This window comes from Tamandua tetradactyla, chromosome 2 (assembly GCF_023851605.1).
Source record: "Tamandua tetradactyla isolate mTamTet1 chromosome 2, mTamTet1.pri, whole genome shotgun sequence".
NCBI classification, from domain to species: Eukaryota; Metazoa; Chordata; class Mammalia; order Pilosa; family Myrmecophagidae; genus Tamandua; species Tamandua tetradactyla.
The window spans coordinates 121,948,193-121,974,448 of NC_135328.1; the positions used below are offsets into that span (position 1 = coordinate 121,948,193).

Here is a 26,256-nt window from a genome sequence, read left to right on the forward strand (position 1 = left end):
TCTATGCATAAAAACGTGCATGTGTGTTAAAGTTCATGCAGAGACATGGTCTAATTCAGGGTAGAGGCTATTAGCAGTGCCGGGGTCTTGGTAGGTCTGATTAGCCAAGGACAAGCATAGAGCAAACAGACCAATAAGGCCCAGGACAGACATCACTTGTATCACAATGCTCTTGTTCAATTTCATCATAAAATATTTCCCAACTAGGAAGAGCAAGGACGCCAGGTAGGCTTGGATTGGAAACTAGGCAGCAGGGGTTCAGAATTGGGCGGTATGGGTTTCTCACAGAAGAGGTCAGTCTGGTGCTAGATGGAGGGAGGGATATACTGAATGTATTCAACCCCTGCTACCAGACTTCTGGCATTCTATTTAACACTTAAAGCGCTTACTATATGCCAGGAGCTGTCCTCAACATTTTACAAATCATGACTCGATACTCACAGTCTGTGGGGCAGGTGCTGTTAATGCATCTATGTTGCATATAAGGACACTGAGACCTACAGAGGTTAAATAATGGGTTCAGGGCTGAAATCCTGGCAGGTTAGAGCCAGAGTCTGGCTCAGATGCCCTCTCTCACCCTGTTTCATGGCTTGCTCATATTCCAGAACTCACTCACTCACACATGCATACACAGGATGGGCAACATCTCAAATCGTATCAAGTCTAGCTCGAAAATACATCCTGAACCCATCTTCCTTCTATCTCAAATGCCATTATAAACTATGACCTAAAATATGGCCACAGTCTTATAACTAACCTTGTATTCAGGTAATTTTTAAACAATGCTTAAAACCCTTCGTGGCTTCCAGTTGCTCTTACTGTGAAGGCCAAGCATCTTCTCAAAGCAAATAAGCTCAGACCTACCTGCCTTTCCAGCCTTTCTGAGGGCCAACTTTCCCTCATAGCCTGGCTTTGCTCCAGCAGTACCACAGGCTCTGTGACATCTCAGAACGTCAGTATGTCCTGCTCCCTCTGACTGGAAGGCTATTCCATCTTCACCTGGTAAAGTGTCACTTCTTGAGGGAGTTCTAACAACTATGGCAACTAAAATCTACTAAGCGCGTGCCATGTGAGGCACTGTGCGAAGTTCTTTAAATAAGGTATCTCACTTAAATCCAATAAGTTCAGTTTTAATAAAATTTCAATTAAGCATAATTTCAATTAAACCACCCTTAAGTAGGTGACTATTATTACTAAATTTCACACCCTTTAAAAATTAAAGCACAAGGTACTATAGACACAGTTGGAATGAAAAGTAATGCTGTGTACAATAGAAGAAAACCAGTTTCAAAGCAGTAAGTTAAAGGTGAGTTAAAATTATAGATCTTAATCAAAATCATACCAAAGCTTTTCCCTTTAATCTGACCTTCCCAAAAAGCACTCATGCCCTGGGCCTCGGACCAGTGTGTGGAGGGTGACTTCTCTCAAAGCATGGGTTACTCTGGTAGCCGGGCAAGTAGAAGTTAAAAACAAACAAAAATCAATTAAGACACCTGATGGATTTAGAGGGTGTGATTATGAATTGTGAATAATTTCTAAGTAATGTCTAAAATGCCACAAACAGTACCCTGGATACTATTCAAAACACCTGCATTACATAAGCTGACTACAGCACATAAGGTTTGGGGACAATGTAAAGAACTTAACTGGCATACCTGCCCTGACCTAAATTCTTAAAATGATATTATTATAAACTGATTTTGAAAAACCAAATGCTCTAAAGATTAGTTTTCTCCCACACTCCCCCTGTAATTTAAAAAAGAAAGCACTTATACTATAACACTCGTTATAGTTGACCAGGTGAGATGGGCACTATGCTGTTGTTGGCAGTTTTCTGGAAAGTCACTTGATATGTAACCAATGCATTAAAATTCATATTCTTTTTACCCAGTATTTCAATTTCCAGGAATATATCCTAAGGAAAGACTTAGGTCCATAGTAGTGTTACTTGCTACTATTAAAAAAAACTAGAAGCAACCAAAGTGCCTGACGATGTTGGATTAATTGAATCCATCATGGCTTATCCATGATGTGTGAATATCGTGTCATAGAAAGATTTTTAATGATACAGCAAAAGACAGAATAATATTATTTGAAAAGCAAGATATAAAACCAAATGTTCAGTTTGGTTATAATTTCATATCTGTTAAAAAAAATCCTGGGAAGAAATGCAATAGTTAACACAAGTTATTTCTAAGGGTGATTTAAAATCACCCATTAAAATCTTTGAACTATCTGTATAAGTTTCCAAAAATAGCATGTTCTGGCTTTTATCATAAAAAAAAATTTGTAAAACAAATTTATAAGCTTTAACTTATGCATGCTTCTTGTAAGTCTCTTATAGGAATTGAATTGGAAGGCCACAAGAGTTTTGTCCCTCAACAAAATAAGAATAGGGCCTGGAAACAATATATTGAGTTGTGTCTATGGTCACATAACTTAAAAAAGAGACACCTCAAAGTTTAGACCCCTAAACCTCTCTCTAAACTTATTGATAAGCATTTCTTATCAATTAAAAAAAATTTTTTTTATTGCCACCTAGTGGCAAATAATCTAAATGCAAAGCCATTAAAGATGCTTTAGGCATTGATCCTTGCCCCAAAATAAATTCCTATACTACAATAATGGATTATTTTTCGAAATGCTGGCAGAGAGATCCTGGAGCTCCTTTACCCACCCCACCCCTTTTATTTTGTTAAGAGGAGCTAGATTTCTAAATACATTAATCAATACCTACAAAAAGGGTGTGTATGTAAATGAATAGGCCCTGACTTGAAGAGCATAAAGAAAAAGTGCAAATACATCAACCTGACATGTGATCTAAAATTCTTCAAGAGTGGAAAGCACAGGAACAAACACAACTGTTCATGAAACAGTTTCAAGTTCAATTTTGATTCACATAGGAGTTTAAAGAATTAAAGAACTTTGCTAATGTTTGAAAAGTCACTCCAAATGTTTATACCATGAACATGAACTTTCTTAAGGAGAGAAGTCTCAAATAAATTGGGGTAAAATCCACTGTCCTTGTTTTCAGGTGTTTTTTCTCCTTTGCCTCATTGTATTGGCTCCATCTTATAACAGGCAGCACATTCACAGGTGGGGTTAGGAAAATTGGAGCAACGAGGATGTGGCTTGACACAATATCTGGGTGTGGAAGAAGGGCTGTGGTTTTTGTTCAGGCAAACGGCAAAGAACCAAATGTGATCAATATTCTTGAACTGAGACAAAAGATACATTTTATGCTTCCCCAAACAATTTATTCATCTGATCATAAAACTCTTATTAGATTTTCCACCAATCTGCTCTCTATTGCACATTTCTCTTTATTCATAGTATAAATATAAATTATTTGTAAACAAGGATCCCCTTTTCATTCACTCAACAAACATATACTGAGTGTATTCAAGCCACTCTACTGGGGCTAATAGGATGAAAGCCCCTATAATCTGATGAAGGGAGACAGTGACGGAAACAACCTTAGTATAAGACAGCATGCAATAAGTGCTATAACAAGGGGTAAGAAAATCACTGTGGGAACAGAGGAAGGAATGATTAATTCCAACTGTAGGGTTTCAGAGTACTCCCACAGACGACAACATTTGAGCTGACAACTGGGGAAGGAAAGAAGAGAGAGAACGAAAGAGAGAGAGAGAAGGGGGAAGGAGGGCAGGAGGGAAGAGGCGGAGGGAGAAAGTTTGTATGTCATGTTGGTTGGAACAAACAGAGGAAAAGAGGACTAGGGAGGAAGTAGACAGAGAAGGTGGAAAGGGGCAATCAAAGTTGAGCAAAGAAATGGGAAATACTCTTCAGAGTTTTGCTAAACACAGCCTGCTACCATGTGGCCTCAACCCTGCCCTACTCTTTGATCCCTAACATCTGGTAACATCAGACTCCTGCTGTTGACCAGTCAGTCACCCAGGCCTTTCCCATATCACTTCTGTCTCTTGAGAAACCCAACAACCCTGCCCCATCTCAATCAGCTGAAATTTATACTTGTCTTTCAAAATCTATCTTTTTCCAAGATTCCTGTTTCAATGCCTTAAGTGGCTAAGACAATTTTCTCCTGGTATCTCATGGATTCCCTACTGTCTTTACTTGTTATTTCTCTCACAGGATTTGCCAAAGCCTGCCTTGTGTAGTTAGTTATAAGCATAATTCCCTCATTCCAATCATTAGAACACAGGTTCTCCAAGGAAGGGGCTGTATTATCTTATCTATGTATTTCTCACAGCAACTGTTAGCTAGCCCCCAGCATTTCACACAATAGGTGTCCAATAAACAGTGTTGACTCAAACTCAATACAACGGATTGCTCTTTTATAAAGATGTACACTATAGTCACTGCAGGATTCCTCTGTGACCTCATTACAGTATAAAATGATTTTTCCTTTTCACAATTTGCTTTCCTAAATTTCACTCCATAAAATTATCACAGAACACTGATAAATCATGGCATTGCCGTTTATTTTATTTCAAAGAATTTTCCTCAGTTTGGTAACAATAACCAGAAGAAGCACCAGCAAGGAACATCTTTGCTAAAAAGAGCTTTGGTGAGGTTAAACAACATACCCTTAAACAATCAGTGGGTGAAAGAAGAAACTGCAAGAGAAATCAGTAAATATCTCAAGACAAATGAAAACCAGAACACAACATGGCAAAATTTACGGGATGCAGTGAAGACAGTGCTGAGAGAAATTTAAAGCACTAAACACCTACATAAAAAAAAGAGTTAAAATTGAAGACCTAACTGCACACCTGGAGGAACTAGGAAAAGATCAACAAACTAACTCCAAAGCAAGCAGAAGGAAAGAAGTAACAAAGATTGGAACCACATTAAATGAAATTGAGAACAAAAAAACAATAGAGAGAATCAACAAAATCAAAAGTTGGTCCTCTGAGAAAATCAATAAAATTGACAAATCCTAGCTAGGCTAAGAAAAAAAGAGAAAAGAAGCAAATAAAATCAGAAATGCGAGGAGGGACATTACCATGATCCACAGAAATTAGAAAGATCGTAAAAGGCTACTATGAACATTTATCTGCAACAAACTAGACAACTTAGATGAAATGGACAATTTCCTAGAAACACAAGAACAACCTACACTGACTAGAGAAGAAACAGAAGCCCTCAACAAACAAATCACAATTGAAGAAATTGAAAGTGACATAAAAAATCTCCCCAAAAAGAAAAGCCTAGGACCAGAATGCCTCTGTTCCTACAGTCATTTTCTTATCCTCATTATAGTACTTATTGCATTCTACCTTATATTATGGTTGCTTCTATCACAATCTTCCTTCATCAAGTAATAGGGGCTTTTATCCTAGTAGCTCCAATAGAGTGGCTTGAATACACTCAAAGTTTGTTTAGTGAATTATAAATACTTTATAATTTATACTATGTATAAAGAGATATGTGTACTAGAGAGCAGAATGGTGGAAAATTTAATAACAGCTTTATGATCAGATGAAGAACTGTTCAAGGAAGCATAAAATACATGTTCTGTCTCAGTTCAAGAATACTGACTACAGGTGAATTTTACCAATAATTTCAAGAGAAATTAATACCAATCCTGATCAAACTCTCCCAGAAAGTTGAAAAGGAAATAAAACCTAGCTCATTCTATGTAGCCAACATCATCTTAATAGCAAAGCCAGATAAAAATACTACAAAAACAGTCCAGAGAAGATGGCGGCTTAGTAAGACGCGCGGGTCTTAGTTCCTCCTCCAGAAAAGCAACTAAAGAAACAGAAACAATACAAAACAGCTCCCAGAGTCACGACAGAGACCAAAAAGACAGCGTACCCCATTCTGGAACAGCCGAACGGGCAGGGAGAATCTGCTGAATCTGCTGCGGTGAGATACCCGAGGGGCGCGCGTTTTCCCGGCCGGGGCGGCTGGCGACTGGGGTCCCCTCCACGCACGTGGCTCCCTGGTCTGACTGGGAACGTTGGATAGCGGGGCCCTCCCGTCACGCTTGGCGTTTCGGGCCAGCTGGGCAATTAGGACCGGCACTCTCGGCGGCCAGCGACCCCGCCTCCATGCGCGGTTTCCCCGGCCGACTGCCGTGCAGACAGACGAGCACCATGAGCGCCACCTACTGGGCAGGAAAAGAAAAACAGAGCCCAGAGATTTCACAGAAAAAACTTTCAACCAGCTGGGTCCCACACCCAGGGAAATCTGATCAAATGCCCAGACACCAGCAGAAAATAATGGATGACGCTCGGAAAATTGAAGATATGGCCCAGTCAAAGGAACAAACCAATAGTTCAAATGAGATACAGGAGCTGAGACAACTAATGCTGAATATACGAACAGAAATGGAAAAACCCTTCAAAAACCAAATCAATAAATTGAGGGAGGACATGAAGAAGACATGGGCTGAACAAAAAGAAGAAATAGAAAATCTGAAAAAACAAATCACAGAACTTATGGGAGTGAAGGACAAAGAAGAAAAAATGGAAAAAACAATGGATACCTACAATGGTAGATCTAAAGAGACAGAAGCTACAATTAGTGAACTGGAGGATGGAACATCTGAATTCCAAAAAGAAACAGAAACTATAGGGAAAAGAATGGAAAAACTTGAGCAGGGGATCAGGGAACTGAATGACAATATGAAGCGCACAAATATACGTGTTGTGGGTGTCCCAGAAGGAGAAGAGAAGGGAAAAGGAGGAGAAAAACTAATGGAAGAAATTTTCACTGAAAATTTCCCAACTCTTATGAAAGACCTAAATTTACAGATCCAAGAAGTGCAGCGCACCCCAAAGAGAATAGACCCAAATAGGCGTTCTCCAAGACATTTACTAGTTAGAATGTCAGAGGTCAAAGAGAAAGAGAGGATCTTGAAAGCAGCAAGAGAAAAACAATCTGTCACATACAAGGGGAACCCAATAAGACTATGTGTAGATTTCTCAGCAGAAACCATGGAAGCTAGAAGACAGTGGGATGATATATTTAAATTACTAAAAGAGAAAAACTGCCAACCAAGACTCCTATATCCAGCAAAATTGTCCTTCAAAAATGAAGGAGAAATTAAAACATTTATAGACAAAAAGTCACTGAGAGAATTTGTGACCAAGAGACCAGCTCTGCAAGAAATACTAAAGGGAGCATTGGAGTCAGATGCGAGGGAACAGAAGAGAGAGGTATGGAGTAAAGTGTAGAAAGAAGGAAAATCAGATATGATATATATAATACAAAAGCCAAAATGGTAGAGGAAAATATTATCCAAACAGTAATAATACTAAAAGTTAATGGACTGAATTTCCCAATCAAAAGACATAGAATGGCAGAATGGATTACGACCCAGCAATACCACTGCTAGGTATCTACTCAAAGGACTTAAGGGCAAAGACACAGACGGACATTTGCACACCAGTGTTTATAGCAGCATTATCTACAATTGCAAAGAGATGGAAACAGCCAAAATGTTCATTAACAGACGAGTGGCTAAACAAACTGTGGCGTATACCTATGATGGAATATTATGCAGCTTTAAGACAGACTAAACTTATGAAGCATGTAATAACATGGATGGACCTAGAGAACATTATGCTGAGTGAGTCTAGCCCAAAACTAAAGGACAAATACTGTAAGGTCCCACTGATGTGAACCGACATTCGAGAATCAGCTTGGAATATATCATTGGTAACAGAGACCAGCAGGAGTTAGAAACAGGGTAAGATAATGGGTAATTGGAGCTGAAGGGATACAGACTGTGCAACAGGACTAGATACAAAAACTCAAAAATGGACAGCACAATAATATCTAAGTGTAATGTAACTAGGTTGGAACACTGAATGAAGCTGCACCTGAAATATGGTTTTTTGTTTGTTTGTTTGTGTGTTTGTATCTTTTGTTTTTGTTTTTTTTCTTTTTCCTTTATATATATATATATTATTAGTATTATTATTTTAATTCTCTTCTCTATATTAACATTCTATATCTTTTTCTGCTGTTTTGCTAGTTCTTTTCCTAAATCGATGCAAATGTACTAAGAAATGATGATCATACATTTATGTGATGATACTAAGAATTACTGAGTGCATTTGTAGAATGGAATGATTTCTAAATGTTGTGTTAATTTCTTTTCTTTTTTTTGATTAATAAAAAAAATTAAAAAAAAAATACTACAAAAACAGAAAAGTACAGATCAATTCCTCTAATGAATATAGATGCTAAAATTCTCCCCAACAAAATACTAGCAAATAGAATCCAACAGCACATTAAAAGAATTATACATCTTGATCAAGTGGTTTTATCCCAGGTATGCAAGGGTGATTCAACACAAGATAATCAATACAATACACCACATCAACAAATCAAGGGGAAAAACTACATGAATATCTCGATTAATGCAGAAAAGGCATTTGACAAAATCCACCATCTTCTTCTGATAAAAACTATTCAAAAGATAGGAATGGAAGGAAATTTCCTCAATATGGTACAGGGCAAATATGAAAATCTCACAGCTAACAACATGCTCAATGGTGAGAGACTGAAAGCATTCCCTCTGGAACAAGATAAAGATGACCACTGTCACCACACTTATTCTACATTGTACTGGAAGTACTAGCCAGAGGGTTTTGGCAAGAAAAATAAACAAAGGGCATCCAAATTGGAAAAGAAGATGTAAAACTTTCACTATTTACAGATATATTAGAAAGCTCTGAATATTCTACAACAAAGCTAATAGAACTAATAAAAGAGTTCAGCAAAATGGCAGAATACAAGATCAACATGCATAAATCACTAGTGTTTCTATACATTATTAATGAACAACCTGAGGAGGAAATCAATAAAAATTCCATTTACAGTAGCAATCAAAAGAATCAAATATCTAGGAATAAACTTGAGTAAGGATGTAAAGGACTTAAGACATGGAAAACTGTAAAACATTGCTAAAAGAAATCAAGAAGACCTAAATAAATGGAAGGACATCCCATGCTCATGGATTGAAAGACTAAATATCATTAAGATGTCAGTGATATCCAAATCAATTTACAGATTCAACACAATCCTAATCAAAATTCCAGCAGCCAACTTTGCAGAAATGGAAAAGCCAATCATCAGATTTATTTGGGAGGGTAAGGGGCTTCGAACAGTCAAAAATATCTTCAGAAAGAAGAACAAGTTGCAGGATTTACACTTCTGACTTTCAAGAATATTATAAAGCTACAGTGGTCAAAACAGCATGGCACAAAGACAAATATACTGATCAATGGAACTGAACTGAGGGTCCAGAAATAGATCCTCATTTGTGCCAGTTTGAAGCTGTTATGTACCCCAGAAAAGCCATGTTTTTTTCCTGATACAATCTTATGGGGGGAGCAATGTCTATTTTAGTCCTGATTTAATATTGTGCGGTGAAAACTTGACTGGATTCTATCCATGGAGATGTGACACACTCAATCGTGGGTGTGACCTTTTAATTAGATGGAGATGTGACTCTGCCCATTCAAGGTGAGTCTTTTTTTTCCAAGGTTAGTCTTGATTATTTTATGGAGTCCTTTAAAAGGGGAAGCATTTTGGAGGAAGGTCAGACACTCACAGAACAGTTACTTCAGAGCCAACAGAGACATAGACATTTGGAGATGGTTGGAGTGCCTAGAGAGAGAGGAGATGCCTCGACATGGACAGCTGGAATTGCAGAGCCCAGCAGATATTTCCATGTACTGCCCCATGAGATACTAAGGAAGCCAAAACCCAGAGTTGTGTCCTACAGGAGCTGAGAGAAGGCCCACAGACACTTAAAAATGAAACCACTGACATCAGAAGCTGTAAGCAATGGAACCGGAACAAAGACCAGCAGACACCACACATGTGCCCTGCCATGTGACAGACATCTGCCTTTCTTGAGTGAAGTTATCTTTCTCTGGATGCCTTAGGTGGGATATTTTTAAGGCCTTAACTGTAAACTTGTAACTTAATAAATTCCCTTTTTAAAGACTGTTCCATTTCTGGTACATTGCATTCTGGCAGCACTTAGCAAACCAAAACACCTCAGATCCACGGTCAACTGATTTTTGACAAAGCTGCCAAATTCACTCAACTGGGACAGAATAGTCTCTTCAACAAATGGTGCTGGAAGAACTGGAGAGCGATATTCAAAAGATATCCAAAAAAATATCTATTTCTCTATCTCATACCTTACACAAAAATTAACTCAAAATGGATCAAAGGTTTAAATATAGGGCAGGCCACGGTGGCTCAGCAGGTAAGAGTGCTTGCCTGCCATGCCGAGGACCCGGGTTCGATTCCCGGTGCCTGCCCATGTTAAAAAAAAAAAAAAAATGATTACAAAGTTTTAAATATAAGAGCTAGGACTATAAAACTCCTAGAAGAAAATATATGGAAGCATTTTCAGGATCTTGTTGGGCAATGGTACCTTAAACTTTATATCCAAAGTAAGAAAGAAAAAATAGAAAAATGGGAGCTCCTCAAGATGAAATAATTTTGTGCTTCAAAGGACTTTGTAAGAAAGCGAAAAGACAGCCTACTCAATGGGAGAAAATATTTGGAAACCACATAACCAATAAGGGTTTGATATCTAGAATATATTAAAAAATCCTGCAACTCAACAAAAGGACAAACAATCCAATTTAAAAATGGGCAAAAGAAACGGATACTCTCCCAAAGGGGAAATACCAATGGCTAAAAAGCACATAAAAAGATGCTCAATATCACTAGCTATTAGGGAAAAGCAAATCAAGACCACAATGAGATATCATTTCACACCTACTAGAATGGCCATAATTAAAAAACAGGAAACTACAAGTATTAGGGAATATGTGGAAAAAGAACACTCATTCACTGCTGATGAGAATGTAAAATGGTGCAACCACTATGGAAGACAAGTTTGGTGATTCCTCAGGAAGTTAAGTATAGAATTGCCATATGATCTGGAAATCCTGCTACTAGCATATCCTCTGAAGAAGTGAAATCAAGGATGTAAACAAACATTTGCACACTGATACTCACAGTGGCATTAATCACAACTGCCAAAAGACAGAAATAACCCAAGGGTCCTTCAACCAATGAATGGATAAACAAAATATGGTATATACATATGATGGAATATTATTCAGCTGTAAGAAGGATGAAGTCCTGATGCATGTGACAAATCGATGAACCATGAGGACATTATGTGGAATGAAACAAGCCAGATGCAAAAGGACAAATATGATCTAATTATAATGAACAAATTCACAGAATTAAAATCTAGAATACAGATTATCAGAAGAATAGAATGAGGATAGAGAATGGGGACTGATGCTTATTTTGTGTAGATTTTTAAAATAAGGTTGATTGTAAATATTTGTAAATGGATAGAGATGATGGTAGCATATTATCATTAGTATAAATAATAGTGCTAAATCATGCGTGCGATTGTGACTTAAAGGGGAAGTTTAAGGTCACGTATATCACTATAAGGAAAGCTAGAGGATGAAACAAGGGAACATAGAACATAGTGAACCCTGTTGTGGGTGATGACTGCGGTTAATAGTACAAATATCAGAATGTTCTTTCATGAACTAGAACAAATACATTTCACTATGAGAGAAGGTATGAATAACTGAGTGGTATATGGGAAAAATGCATCTAATACAAACTACTTACTATACTTAACACTAATATCTTAATATTCTTCCATCAATTATAAATAAGGCACCACACCTGTGTTAAATGTCAATATTAGGGAGAGGTAAGGGGCATGGGATTTTTGGGGAAGGAGCTAAAAATGTTCGAAAATTGTGGTGATGTAAGCACAGCTATGTGATTCTACTGAGAGCCATTGATTATATTCTTTAAATGGACTGTATGGTATGTAAATAAAACTATACTGGAAAAAAACAAAACAAAACTAGAGTATAGGTTACCAGAAGAAAGAATAATGGTAGAGATCAGGGAGCTGATACGTAATTTCTCCAGAATTTTTAATAAGGTTGATTGTAAATATGTGGAAATGGAGGTGATGGTAGCCCAATATGATAAGGGTAATTAATAACACTGAATTATGAGTTTGATTGTGGTTAAGAGGGGAAGTTTAGGATTCTGTAAGTCACTAAAAGGAAAGCTAGAGGATAAAACATTGGATTGCATAACACAGTGAACCCTGTTGTGGATAATGACTGTAGTTAACAGTACAAATTTAAGAATATTCTTCCACAAATGAGAACAAATGTACATTACTGTTACAAGTTGTGAATAATAGAGTGGTACATGGGAAAAAAATGCATCTAATGTAAACTATGGACTGTAATTAACAGTAATTTATTAATGTTCTTCCATCAACTGTAACGAAAGTACTATAGCGATCCTAGGTGTCAATGATGGCTCGGGGTGATCGTGGTGTAAGGGGCATGGTGGCTTTTTTTGGGGGGGGAGCAATGGAAATGTTCTCAAATTGATTGTGATGATGAATGCACAACTCTGTGATTATACTGAGAGCCACTGATTATACACTTTGGATGGACTGTATGGTGTGTGAGTAAAACTTTTTTTTTTGCGGGGGGGAGGCAGGTGCATGGTCTGGGAAACTGAATAAAACTTTTTAAAGAAAGAATAAATAGCCAAGAAACACATGTAGTATAAAAAGGAAACTATTATGTTATCAAGGTACCATCACAATCAATGTGAAAAGAATAAGACAGTCGAGAGGCTACTCTGGAGATTGCTCTAATGCAAGCTTCAGTGAGACATTATTACCTATCATAACTTGCCAAACCTCAACTAGACTCATTCCAGCCAATCCTAAAGAACACCTAGGGCAATATATAAGATTCTACAAAGGTTCCATGCACTAGGGTAACTTTCCAGAAACCTACAAACTCCAGATGGGTCCCCGGACCAGATAAGTCCTGAAACCTAAAGGGCCCAGCCTCCACAGGATATCAGCTAGTTCCATCTCTTTATTCCATATTAGTGACAGACTCTTCCAACATAAAAAAGTTAGAATGGGCATAGCCCAAATAATCCTAAAGAGTGGGCTAGAAAGACAAAGGTGATAGAGGAGTTATACAGAGAAGGTAGGGTTTAACAAATGAATATGATTACTGAATCATTAAACTGATGTTTCTTTTAGTCTCCAGTATCTTGGAGCAGTTAGAAGTAAAAATCTAAAATTGCTGAATTGTAACCCATACCAAGCTCTGAAATCTGTTTTACAACTAAATGTTGAGCTGTGCTTTGAAATTTATTGCTTTGTTGTATATGTTATTTTTCACAAAAAAAGAAGAAAAAAGTCGATTGTATTGATAAAAAAATATTTATTTCTTATAGCCTCCTATATCCTGGAGCAGCTAAAAGGAAAACTCTGAAATGATATTATGTTAGCCCATGACAAACTCTGGGATAGGTCCTGTACCTACTTGTTGAAGAGTGCTTTGAAAACTATTGCTTTTTTCTTTCTTTGCTTTGTATGTATGTTATATTACACAATAAAAAAGTTAAAAAAAAATAGCCTAGAAACACATGTATTACAGAAAGGAAATTAGCATGTGATTAAGGTGCTATCACAATCAATGTGGAAAGTATAATACAGTCAATGCAGTAAGAGGACATTCAGGCAGGGAGTTGGAAAGTAAATAAGTTTGACTGCATAAAAATTTAAACTTCTTTGTTTTAAAAAGTTAAACTATAAATAAAATTCAAATGCAAACATCAACAACAACAAAAAGGGCAACAGGAAATTTCAAGTCAGTTGCAGTTCTATTTAAATAAAAATTATAACAGATCTTTACACATTTTAAAAATATTTTCCCCCTTGCAAAACTGACTAGGAAAAAATATAGCCCTTGTGAGTTAGAACCAATTTAGTTATTTTTTTGGCCAAAAAATATTAATCTTCCAGGCACAGCATAATTTGACCGACCTTCTCTTCTCTCACCCTTTAAAGAAGTGTTAAAAAAGTTCATCTGTTCAGTCCTTGCGTAGTAGGAGTGCTGCCATTTTGAATACTTGGCAATACTTATATTTATACTCTGACCATATAAAATACTTACATCCAAATGCTGAATTAGTCACTTCCTTTTTTATGTTCTGCTGGCATTTTATGTAAACATCTAGGGCAATAGTAACATCATACACTAGAATTGCCTGTTTACCGAACTATTATTAAAATTCCAAAATTAATTTAAATCACCTGCAAATGATTAATATATTTGAAAATTAGATACCACAATGAGTCTTAATGAAACATTCTTAAATTATCATTTCCCTCTGCCAAAAATGCCAGTCTAGAAACCAGATCAACATACATGCCCCAACTAAATATACTACTTCACTTTATGTTGTCCTCAATAGAGGGAAATGAACCGAGCAAAATCTGCACAGCACTTAAGAAAAAACAACAAAAATAAGGTACATGAAATTTTAGATATATATATTAAAGACCTGGAGAGAGAGAAATATGCTATGGCTTTGGCAGGAAAAAAAAAAAAATAAGGATGTCAATTCTTTGACATGCAAATTTAATGCAGTAACAGTTATGATTTTTGGTAGAACTTTAGAAGTTTTTCTAAAATTTACATGGAAAAGCAAGGGGCCAAACACAGCCCAGATACTTCTGAAAAAGAAAGGACTGGCCTTATCCACAGTCAAGACAAGTTATAAAGCTACAGTAATGAAAACAGTACAATAATGGCACGGGATATACATGGACCAACAGATCAGAAAGTACGAAGACAGATTCACATATGGAAGCCTGACTATTACAGAGCGGATATTCCAAGTTAATAGGAAAAGGACAAACTTTTTAAAAACTACTGCCAGGACTAGAAGTATGATTAGCCTCGTGGAAAAAAAATGAGTAAATTGGGATCCTCACTCAGAAATGTGAATGACAAAAAAGTGAAAGATAAAAATATAAACCTTTCAGAAGACAATATAGGGCAATATCTTTATGACTCTGGAATAGGAAAAGATTTTGCAAACAAGCCTTCAAAAGCACAAACTCTAGAGGAAAAGAATGATGCATTATGATTACATCAGAATTAACAACTTATGATCATCAAAAGATCATAAAAGAAAACAAGCCTCAACTTGGGAGAAGATATATACAACATATATATTCTGAAATATTAGGGTTCAAAATAAATAAAGAATGTCTCCAAATTAACAAGAAAAAAAAACCACAAAAAGGAAAACGGAATCAAGAATGTACACTTTAGGGGAGGTAGGGCAACGGCTTCATAGGAAGGTATGAAATTTAGTTTGTCCTCTAGGGAAGCCAGAAACTGTCTAGAACAACAGTTTGGGGGAATTCTGTGACCAAAAACGCATTGTATACCAGCCTGGAATGGGTGGAAGGTCCAAGATCACAGCAGGGAGCTGTTAGTAAAGTCTCCCAAACTGTGGAGACTCTCCCAGTGTCACCATAGGCTGTTTTGGAGACACTGCCTCGTGGGAAAAATAAGCAGTCTCTATTAGAAGCAAATGAAGGTAGCTCAACCAAGCTCCAACTATGAATTTAATTAACAAATTTGGACCACTAAATACAAGTTTCAAGTACAGATAAGCACAAAATATGCACAAAAGGAACCTAGAGTCTGCCTGAGGTGCAACTAATGGGAAAAACAAACAAACAAACAGAGGACTTTGGGGAGTTGAATGAATTCAGAATGCAGGAAAAGGGCTGTATCTCAAGGAAATGGAACTGCAAACCAACCCTAGCTTTTCACTGGTGAACCTGGGGGGCTAGAGACTGGCTCTGAAAAGGATTATTATTTTCCTTTTCTCTCTTTCATTTTTATTTTATTTTATTTTATTTTTATGTTTTAGCAGGCCACTAAATAAAGCCTCAGGCATTTTCAGTAGTCAGCACTGTCCCAGGTAAGGGTAGAGTTAAGGTATATCTGAGAAACAAAGTAACTAGTTAGATAAAGGAGATAATTCCCTAAGGGGCCTATCTTCCTCAAGAAAAGGAGGGACAGGGGCCAGCACAAGTGGAGGCTCTCATTTAGAGAATTCAGACCACAGGGGCTGGATAACAAAGGTTGAATTCCAACTTCTGCCTCAGGCTCTGTCTCAACCAAGCCCTCAGCAAGGACAGGGTCTGCTGAGAAATAGACACCTCACCACTTTATGTGGGTGGGGAGCAGAAGGCTGACAAGTGCCACCTGCTGGGCACAGAATCAAGAGGCTTCACAGGAAAGACTGGCATCGTGCTGGGTCTCATCCCCTGAGAACCTTAATATTGATTACCCCCTCTTTATGAGTCCTGAGTTTGTCATATAAAGAAAAATCTGATTGGGGTTGAATCTATCTGGCAGAGAAAGAACTAGAAAAATAAGAGCTGAAAAATTCTGGTCCCTTAAACAGAAGCTATGCTAGAGGTCTAGAATAAGCTGAACTGAATGTCAAAGAACAGACAGAGAACAATGCCAACTAACAAGAAAACCCTAGGTAAAAGAAAGAAAATGACCACTATATTAAACCTATCAATGAAATTAGATGCCTAGAAACTAGGAAAAAATCAGGAGTCATACTAGGAAATGCAAACTTGTGGCCCAAGAGAACACACTAAATTTCAAATGAGATAACAAGCGATAAATCAAATTATCATTGATTAATAATATCAAATTATCATTTGATATATCAAATGAACAATAATTAAAGATGTTCATACAAATCTTCTAAATCAAATCAACAAGGTAAAGGAAAATGTGGCAAAAAAGCTGAAGGATAAAAAGAAGATACTGTGACCATATAGAAACTCAAAAGCTTGCTAAAACAAATGGGAGAACTGTAGGGATGAAAGCCATAAAGAAAGAGATGAAAAACACAATGGAGACATACAACAGATTTGAAGAGGTAGAAGAAAGGACTAGTGAACTAGAGGAAAGGACATATGAAATCCTATATACAAAACAGATAGGGAAAAGTCGGAAAATATGAGGAGGGTCTCAGGGGATTGAATGACAACATGAAGCTCAGGGCTATGGGTGTCCCAGAAGGAGAAGAGAAAGGAAAGGGGGCAGAAAGAATAATGGAGGAAATAATCACTGAAAATTTCCCATCTCTTTCAGAAGACATAAAATGAACAGAACTAAGAGGTGCAGCATACCTGAAACAGAATAGATCTGAATAGACTCACTCCAAGACTGTCAAATATCAAAGACCAAGACAGAATTCTGAAAACAGCAAGAGAAATGTAATCCATGACATACAAGGGAGGCTCAATAAAACTATGTACAGATTTCTCAACAGAAACCATGGAGGCAAGAAGGCAGTGGGATAATATTTTTAAGATATTGAAAGGGAAAAACATTCAACAAAAAAATCTATATCTAGGGAACTTTCAAAAAGGAGAAAGGAATGAAAATATTTTCAGACAGACACTAAGTTTGTGAACAAGAGACCTGTTCTACAAGAAATACAAAAAGGAACACTATGGGCAGACAGGAAAAGACAGGAGAGAGATGTGTGGAAAAGAGTTTAGAAATGAAGACTATTAGTTAAGGTTAAATGACAGGGGGAAAAATGGTATGTTATATAAGATCTAAAAGACAAAATGGCAGCAGTATTGACTTTACAATGGATTAAACTCCTCACTCAAAACAAAGAGACTGGCAGAATGGATTAAAAAACAGGACCCATCTATATGCTGTCTACCAGAGACTTACTTTAATATCAGACAAATTAGAGAGCAGGCAATGGTGGCTCGGTGGCAGAGTTCTTGCCTGCCATGCTGGACACCCAGATTTGATTCCTGGAGCATGCCCATGTCAAAACAAACAAACAAACAAATAAACAAACAAAAACCACACTGAAATATCAGACAGATTAGATTTCAAATGTAAAACAGTTAAAAGAGACAAAGAAGGAAACTATGTATTAATGAAAGGGACAATTCATCAAGATGACATTATAATCATAAATGTTTATGCACTGAGCCAGAATGCTCCAAAATGCATGAGACAAACACTGACACCACGGAAGGGAGAAGTAAAACCTCTATAATAATAGAGGGACACTTCAATACACCACTCTCATCAATGGATAGACCATCTAGACAGAGGATCAGTAAAGAACAGAGATGTTGAATAGAATGGTAAATGAATTAGACTTAACAGACTTTTACAGAACACTGTACCCCTCAAAAGCAAGACACACATTTTTCTCAACTGTTTATAAATCATTATCCAGGAGAGACCACACGCTGGGTCACAAAGCAAGTCTAAATAAATTTAAAAAGATCAAAATTATATAAAACACTTTCTCAGATCATAATGGAGTGAAGTTGGAAATCAATAACAGAAAGAAGACTGTAAAACTCAAAAATATGTGGAGGCTAAACAACACACTTTAAAATAACCAGTGGGTCAAGGAAGAAATTACAAGAGAAATCAGCAAATATCTCAAGGCAAATTGAGAGCACAACATATCAAACCTTATGGGGTGCAGTAAAGGCAGTATTGAGAGAGAAATTTATTGCCCTAACTGTCCATGTTAAAAAAAAAAAAGGGAAGAGAAAACAATATTAAGGAATTGATGGCTCACCTGGAGGAAAAAGAGAAGAGAACAGAAAAACTAAATCCAAAGCAAACAGAAGGAAAGAAATAATGAAGATTCGAGCAGAAAAAATGAAACTGAACATATGAAAACAATAGAGAGAATAAAAAAAATCAGAAGTTGGTTCTTTGGGAATATTAATAAAATTGAACTTTCAGCTAGAGTGACAAACTAAGAGAGAGAGAGAAGACGCAAATAAATAAAGCAGAAAGAGGAAGGAGGACATAACTAACTGACCCTGCAGAAATAAAGGATACAGTTTGAGAAGATACTAAGAGCAACTATATGTTGCTAATAAACTAAACAAAATGGACAACTTTCCAGAAGACATGAAAAACCAACATTGACTTGAGAAGAAATAGATGACCTCAAGAAACAAATCACAAGTAAGGAGATTGAATCAGTTATCAAAAAACCCCCAACAAAGAAAAGTTCAGGAAAAGATGGCTTCACATATGAATTTTACCAAGTATTCAAGAACAAATTAGCAATAATCCTGCTCAAACTCTTTAAAAAAATTGAAGAGGGGGGAAAGCTACTTAACTCAATCTATTAAGCCAACATTACGCTAATACCAAAAGCAGACAAAGATACTACGAGAAAAGAAAATTATAGACCAATCTCTTTAACGAATATAGATGCAAAAATCCTCAACAAAATATGTGCAAATTGAATCTGGGAACATGATAGAAAAATTAACACCATGACCAAGTGGGATTTATTACAGGTATGCAAGGCTGCTGCACACAAGAAAATCAATTAATGTAATACACCATATCAACAAATCAAAGGGAAAAAACATGATAATGTTGACTGATGCAGAAAATGCACTTGATAAAATTGAAAATTGTTTCTTGATGAAAAGACTTTAAGGTTAGGAATAGAAGGAAACCTCCCCACCATGATAAAAGGAATATATGACAAACCCACAGCTAACATCATACTCAGTGGGGAAAGACTGAAAGCTTTCCCTCAAAGATCAGGAACAAGACAAGGACACCTAATGTCATCATTGTTATTACAGTGTGCTGGAAGTTCTAGCCAGAGCAATTAGACAAGAAAAATAAATAAAGGCATCCAAATTGGAAAGGAAGACGTAAACCTCTTACTATTTGCAGATGACATGATACTATACCTCAAAAATCCCAAAAAATCTACAGCTAAGCTACTACAGCTAATAAATGAGTACAGCAAAGTGGTAGGGTACAAGAGCAACACCTCAAATCAGTAGTGTCTCTATACACTAGTAATGAGTAATCTGAGGAGTCAATCAAGAAAAACATTATGTTTAAAATAGCAACCAAGGGGCGGTGCAATGGTGACTCAGTGGCAGAATTCTTGCCTGCCCTACCACAGACCTGGGTTCAATTCCCAGAACCTGACCATGGCAAAAAAAAAAGCAACCAAAAGAATCAAATATTTAGGAATAAATTTAACCAAGGACATAAAAGACCTATACATAGAAAATTACAAAACATTGCTAGAGGAAATCAAGGAGGACCTAAATAAATGGAAGGACATACCATGTTCACAGGTTGGAAGACTAAATATGGTTAATCAATTCTACTCAAATTGATTAATACATTCAATGCAATAGCAATTAAAATCCCAATAACTTACTTTGCAGAAATAGAAAAAATAACCAAAATAATTTTGAAGCGCAAGATGTCCGAAATAGTTAAATTCTCTCGAGAAAGAAAAATGAAGCTGGAGGTCTCACACTACCTGACTTTAAAGCATATTACAAAGCTACAGTGGTAAAAACAGCATGTTACTGGCACAAACAAAGGTATACTGACCAATGGAATTGAACTGAGTGTTCAAAAACAGATCTTCACATCTACATACAATTGATCTTTGAAAAGGCAGTCACTTTGACCCAACTAAGACATAGCAACCTCTTCAACAAAGGGGCTTGGAGAATCAGATATTTATATATCCAAAGGGATGAACAGGACCCCTATCTCACACTTTATACAAAAATTAACCCAAAATGAATCAGAGACCTAAACATTAGAACTAAAACCATAAAACTTTTAGAAGAAAATGTAGGGAAATTTCTTAAAGATCTTGTGATAGGAGGTGGTTTCCTAGACCTTCTACCCAAAGCACGAACAATGAAAAAAAGAAATAGATAAATGAGATCTCTTCAAAACTGAACATTTTTGTACATCATATGATTTTGTCAGAAAAGTGAAAAGGTTGCCTATACAATGGGAGATAATATTTGGAAACTACATATCAGATATGGGTTTAATACCTAGAATATATAAAGACATTGTAGAACTTTACAACAAAAGGACCAAAACAAAATTAAAAAATGGGCAAAATGAATGGACAGACATTTCTCCAAAGGAAAATACAAATAGATCAAAAACATGAAAAAATGTTCAACTCCATTACCTATTAGGGAAATGTAAATCCAAACCACAATGAGATATCATCGCACACCTACTAGAACAGCCATTGCGATGGTTAGGTTCTGGTGTCAATTTGACCAAGTGATTATGTCCAGTTGTCTGCAAGGATATTTCATGGCTGGTTGATAAACCAGAAGGCTGGTGCATTAAATCATCAGTCAGTTGACTGCATCAATGGCTGATTACATCTGTAATCAACTAAGGCATGTCTCCCACAATGAGATAACCCAAGCAGTTGAAGGCTTTTAAGGAAGAAGAAACTATTTGACTGCTTCTTCAGCAAGCAAGCCTCTCCAGTGGAGTTTTTCTAGACTCTTCATTGGAACCACCAGCTTTACAGACTGCTATATGGATTGTAGACTCTTCCATTCCCATGGTTGCATGAAATATCTTTATAAATCTGTATTTTCAGATCTCTCCTGTTGGTTATGTTTCTCTGGAGAACCCTGACTAACACAGATTGGTATCAGGAGTGGTTCTTCAGAAACAGAATCTTAAAAATGGGTTTTTACAATTGGTTTTCTACTCTGACTAGACTCAGAGGCACTAATCATTCTGTTTCCAGTAATCAGCTCAGGTCTGTCTCACAGAAGGTTCAGTGGGTCCCTGGACCCATTCTGTGGTCATTTCCCCAATTCCAGAATGCATAATTGGAATCAACATACTCAGCAACTGGCAGAATCCCCACATTGGCTCTCTGACTCGTGGAGTGAGGGTTATTATGGTAGGTGTGTTAGTCTGTAAGCTGCTGGGATGTAATAAACTAGAACTGGAATGCCTTTTAAAAAGGAGAATTTAATAAGTTACAAGCTTACAGTTCGAAGGAAGTGAAAATGTCCAAGTTAAGGCACTAACAAGAGGTTACTCTGAATCAAGAAAGGCTGACGGGTCAGGAACACCTTTGTCAATGGGACAGTTATGTAGATGGCATCTGCTAGTCCCTTGCTCCTGGGCTCTGTTGCTATAAACCTCTGTTCCTGTGGGCATTCCTTACTTTACTTCGCCAGGGCTGGCTTTCATCTCTTGGCTGCCCTTGGCTCTCCCCAGGTTCTGGCTTGCTTAATATCTCCTGGAAATGTCAACTGGCCTCCAAGCATTTCCAAACATTCATATCTCTGTTGTCCATGTGTCCACATCTGTGTCAGTCCTGCTGTGAAGTTTCTGTCGGATCTGAGGCTTCTGTCATTTCTGGCTGTCTCCAATGTTTCCTCTTCTAATGGATTCCAGTACACTAATCAACTCTCTCGCCCCAGAATGGGTGGAGTCACAACTTCATCTAATCAAAGGTCATACCCACAATTGGGTGTGCCACATCTACCTGGAGATAATCTAATCAAGCTTTCAACCTACAGTGCTGAACAGGGATTAAAAGATCAACAACCCCAAATCAATAGTATTTCTATACACTAATAGTGAGCAATCTGAGGAGGAAGTCAAGAAAAAAATTCCATTAACAAAAGTAACCAAATTCATCAAATATTTAGCAATAATTTATTAAGGAAACAAAAGACCTAAACACAGAGAAATCACAAGAAATTACTAAAAGAAATCAAGGAAGATCTCGATAAATGAAAGGTCATAACATGTATACTGATTGGAAGACTAAATATAGTTAAGATGTCAATTTTACACAAATTGATTTATAGACTCACTGCAATACCAATTAAACTAGCAAAAACTTGTGTTACAGAAATAGAAAAACCAATAACCAGATTTATTTGGAAGGACAGCATGCCCCAAATAGCTAAAAATCTTGAGAAAGAAAATGAACTGGGAGGTCTCATACTACCTGATTTTGAAGGATATTAAAAAGCTACAGTGGTAAAACAGCATGGTACTGACATGAAGAGAGATATACCAACCAATGGAATTGAATTGAGTGTTCAGAAATAGACCCTCTCATCTACAGACAATTGATCTTTTTGGGGATGGGCAGGATCTAGGAATCGAACCTGGGTCTCCAGCATGGCAGGTGTGAATTCTGCCATCGAAAGCCACCATTGCACCATTCCAGACAACTGATCTTTGATAAGGTGGTCAAGCCAACCCAACTGGGACAGAGCAGCCTCTTCAATAAATGGTGTTTGGAGAACTGGATATCCATATGCAAAAGAATGAAAGAGAACTCATAAATCACACCCTACACAAAAATCAACTCAAAATGGATCAAAGATTTAAATATTAGAGAAAAGAAAATAAAACTTTTAGATGAAAATGTAGGGAAATATCTCACAAATCTTGTGATAGGAGGTGGTTTCCCAGACTTTACATCCAAATCGCAAGCAATGAAAAATGAATATGAAAGCAATGAAAAATTATGAGATGATAAATGGGATCGTCTCAAAATTAGACAATTCTGTGCATCAAAGCACTTTGTAAATAAAGTAAAAGAGTAGCCTACACAATGAGAGAATGTTTGGAAACCATATAACACAAAAGCGTTTAATATCCAGAATAGATACAGAAATTTTACAACTAAACAACAAAAAGACAAACAACCCAATTTAAAAATGGGCAAAAGACATAAACAGAGACTTTTCAGAAGAAGAAAAACAAAAATAAAAGGCTAAAAGGGATAAGAAAAGATGTTCAACTTCACTGACTTTTAGGGAAATGCAAATTAAAATCACAATAAGATACAATCTCACATTCACTAGGATAGTTATTATCAAAAAAACAAAAATGACAAGTGCTGGAAAGGACAGGACAAAGAAACACACTTATCCACCGTTGGTGGTAATGCAGAGTGGTGCCACTGCTCTGGAAGTTAGTCTGGCAGTTCCTCAGGAAGGTAAGTACAGAACTGACATATGATCCAGCAATCCCACTGCTGCGTGTATATATTCAGAGGAACTTAAGGCAAGGACACAAAAGGGCAATTGCACACCAATGTTTTTTACTTTTTTGTTTTTTCCAGTGCATGTTCCGGGAATTGAACCTGGGTCTCCCACACGGAAGGCAAGCATTCTACCATGGAACCACCCATGCACCCCACACCAATGTTTACAGCAGCATTATTCATAATTGCCAAGAGACCGAAACAGCCCAAACGTCCATCAACGGACAAGTGGCTGAACAAGCTGTAGTATATACATACAATGGAATATCACACAGCTTTAAGATAGAATACAGTCATGACACAAGTAATAATGTGGATGAAACTTGAGGACATTATGTTAAATGGAATTAGCCAGAAACAAAAGGTCAAATACTGTATGGTCTCATTAATATGAACTAACACTAAGGAGTGAACTTTGGGAGTTTAAGGACACAGGTTATCAGTAGATAGAAAGAGGGCAGAGATTTAACAGTTGGTTTTGAAGGAGTACAGAATATACAAAAGGACTGACTGTAAAAATTCAGAAATGGATAGCACAGTACTATCTGATGGTAGCACAATAACATAAGTACACTGAATGAATCTCAATGTGAGTATGGTTGAGGGTGAAGGGCTGGGGGCATGTATGACACTAGAAGAAAAGACAGAGGGTAAAGGTATAACTTAGGAATGCCTAGAGTGGACAACGATGGTGATTAAATGCACAAATATAACAATGTTTTTGCATGAGGGAGAATAAATACTTCCAGGTATTGAAAATGGGATGGTACACAGGAAAAAATAAAGTCAATGCAAACTAGGGTCTACAGTTAACAGTAACATTGCAATATGCTTCCATTGAATGTAACAAAAGCAGCATGCCAAAACTAAATGTCAATACATTCCCCAAGCTGGGAATATGGGGGTTAGGGATGGGAATCTTTGTGGAAAAAAAAGAAATGTCCTCATAGGCATTGTGGTGGCAAAGGCTATTGATTTACCAACACAGTGGAAAGGACAATTCCAGGTAGCAAGGATCTTTCCAGTAAAGAATTTCGTGAAGGAGGACGTACTGTGGTGCAGAAGTTACAGAAATATCAGCTATGAATATCAGTGTTTAATGGAAAATGCATTTATGAAATTTTTAGTAAAGTTTTTGGAGTAAAGGTTAAGAACTTAGAATTTGGGCTTCAACTTCATTAAGATCCCAGACACAAAAACTCTCTATGTTATGGCATCATTCAGTACTAGATGTGCTCAGTTTCCTCAAGCCCAGAACAAAGGTCATTACTACATAAAGCTAAGGACTTAAGGGATTAGTTGAAAGGCACTGAATGAAACACAGACGTTCAAAAGGTGCAATACACATTTTACTCACAGCTTGCCCAAGAGGATGAAAGAAGATGGCTGTTAAGGAAGGAAAATATGATCTCGGCTATGCAGCATATGGCGGTACTTCATATCCATGCTACAGTGAACCTTGCAGCTTCCCTTCAAATGGGCTAACTGACAGTTCACTGTTAAGTAGAGAACTAACTTTCAGTGACATTCCAAATGGGCAATGGATGACCCAGTCATTTATGGACTAGTAGTCTTAAATAACTATGGGATGCAAGAACTGGAAGAAGGAAACCATGCATAAGAATGGTGTTTCTCAACTTGGCTTAAATGCTGCAGTTTTATTGCAGTTGTCATGAAGTGGATCTCAGTTTGCTAACAAGAGTTTTATTAGTATTTACTCTAGTGGTATAATCATAATACAGAACACGTGTGTCGTAGTGTGAACTTGGTAGTTTGGAATAGGAAAATGGGATTTTTTTGTACATGAGTTTTTATATTTGAATCTACCATCATTCCAGTTTCTTATAAGCTATATTTCATTCATGAAAACAAATTTTATTTTGGGAGTAACTTTTAGTTTGTAGTTTTTTAATGCAACAGTCTAAATATTTATAGTTGATTCTTAACTGCATAAATTTAGATGCACTGTTATTCCTTTTATGCCTAAGAAGGGCATGATAATAATAATTCCCACTGGTAAGGAGACAAATATATTGTTTTCATATATTAAGTTAACCCTCAGTGGAGTCTCATTTGGTAGTTTTTAGAGGTATCTGATGAGTTCCCTGAGTCATATTCACACTCAGACTTCTTTGCTTTACCAGTAGCGAACATTTGTGACAGATGCTTAACAGGAGAAACATAGAGTATGGCCTTGCTGCAGGAAAGCTAAACCGGACTTCCCTGACAGGGCACTGGACCTTGGCTGTGGCCTCCTAATCCCTGTGTGTTCATCCTCTAGAATTAACTAGACTATTCTGTTGGGAAGGTAAGCTCTAGGGAAAGCAATAGACCTTTTAAATTTTGTAACTTCATCTGTGTTTTACTTGAGGAACATAAATTTGATAGGAAGAAACTGGATTCCTACCTCCATATCTATCACCATTCTGATTTTATCCACCTTGGCATTAAGGATATGACCTGGGAAGTGATGAGAAATTA

At 37.0% G+C, this 26,256-nt stretch overlaps 1 protein-coding gene and 1 pseudogene across 13 annotated transcripts in view; one reads left to right on the forward strand and one right to left on the reverse strand.

The window, feature by feature from the left end:
• The window catches only part of FANCC (FA complementation group C), a 446,081-nt gene that overhangs the window by 144,837 nt on the left and 274,988 nt on the right, over nt 1-26,256 (reverse strand). The gene's annotated exons all lie outside the window — the stretch shown is intronic.
• On the forward strand, nt 24,751-25,396 carry LOC143654208 (G/T mismatch-specific thymine DNA glycosylase pseudogene; annotated as a pseudogene).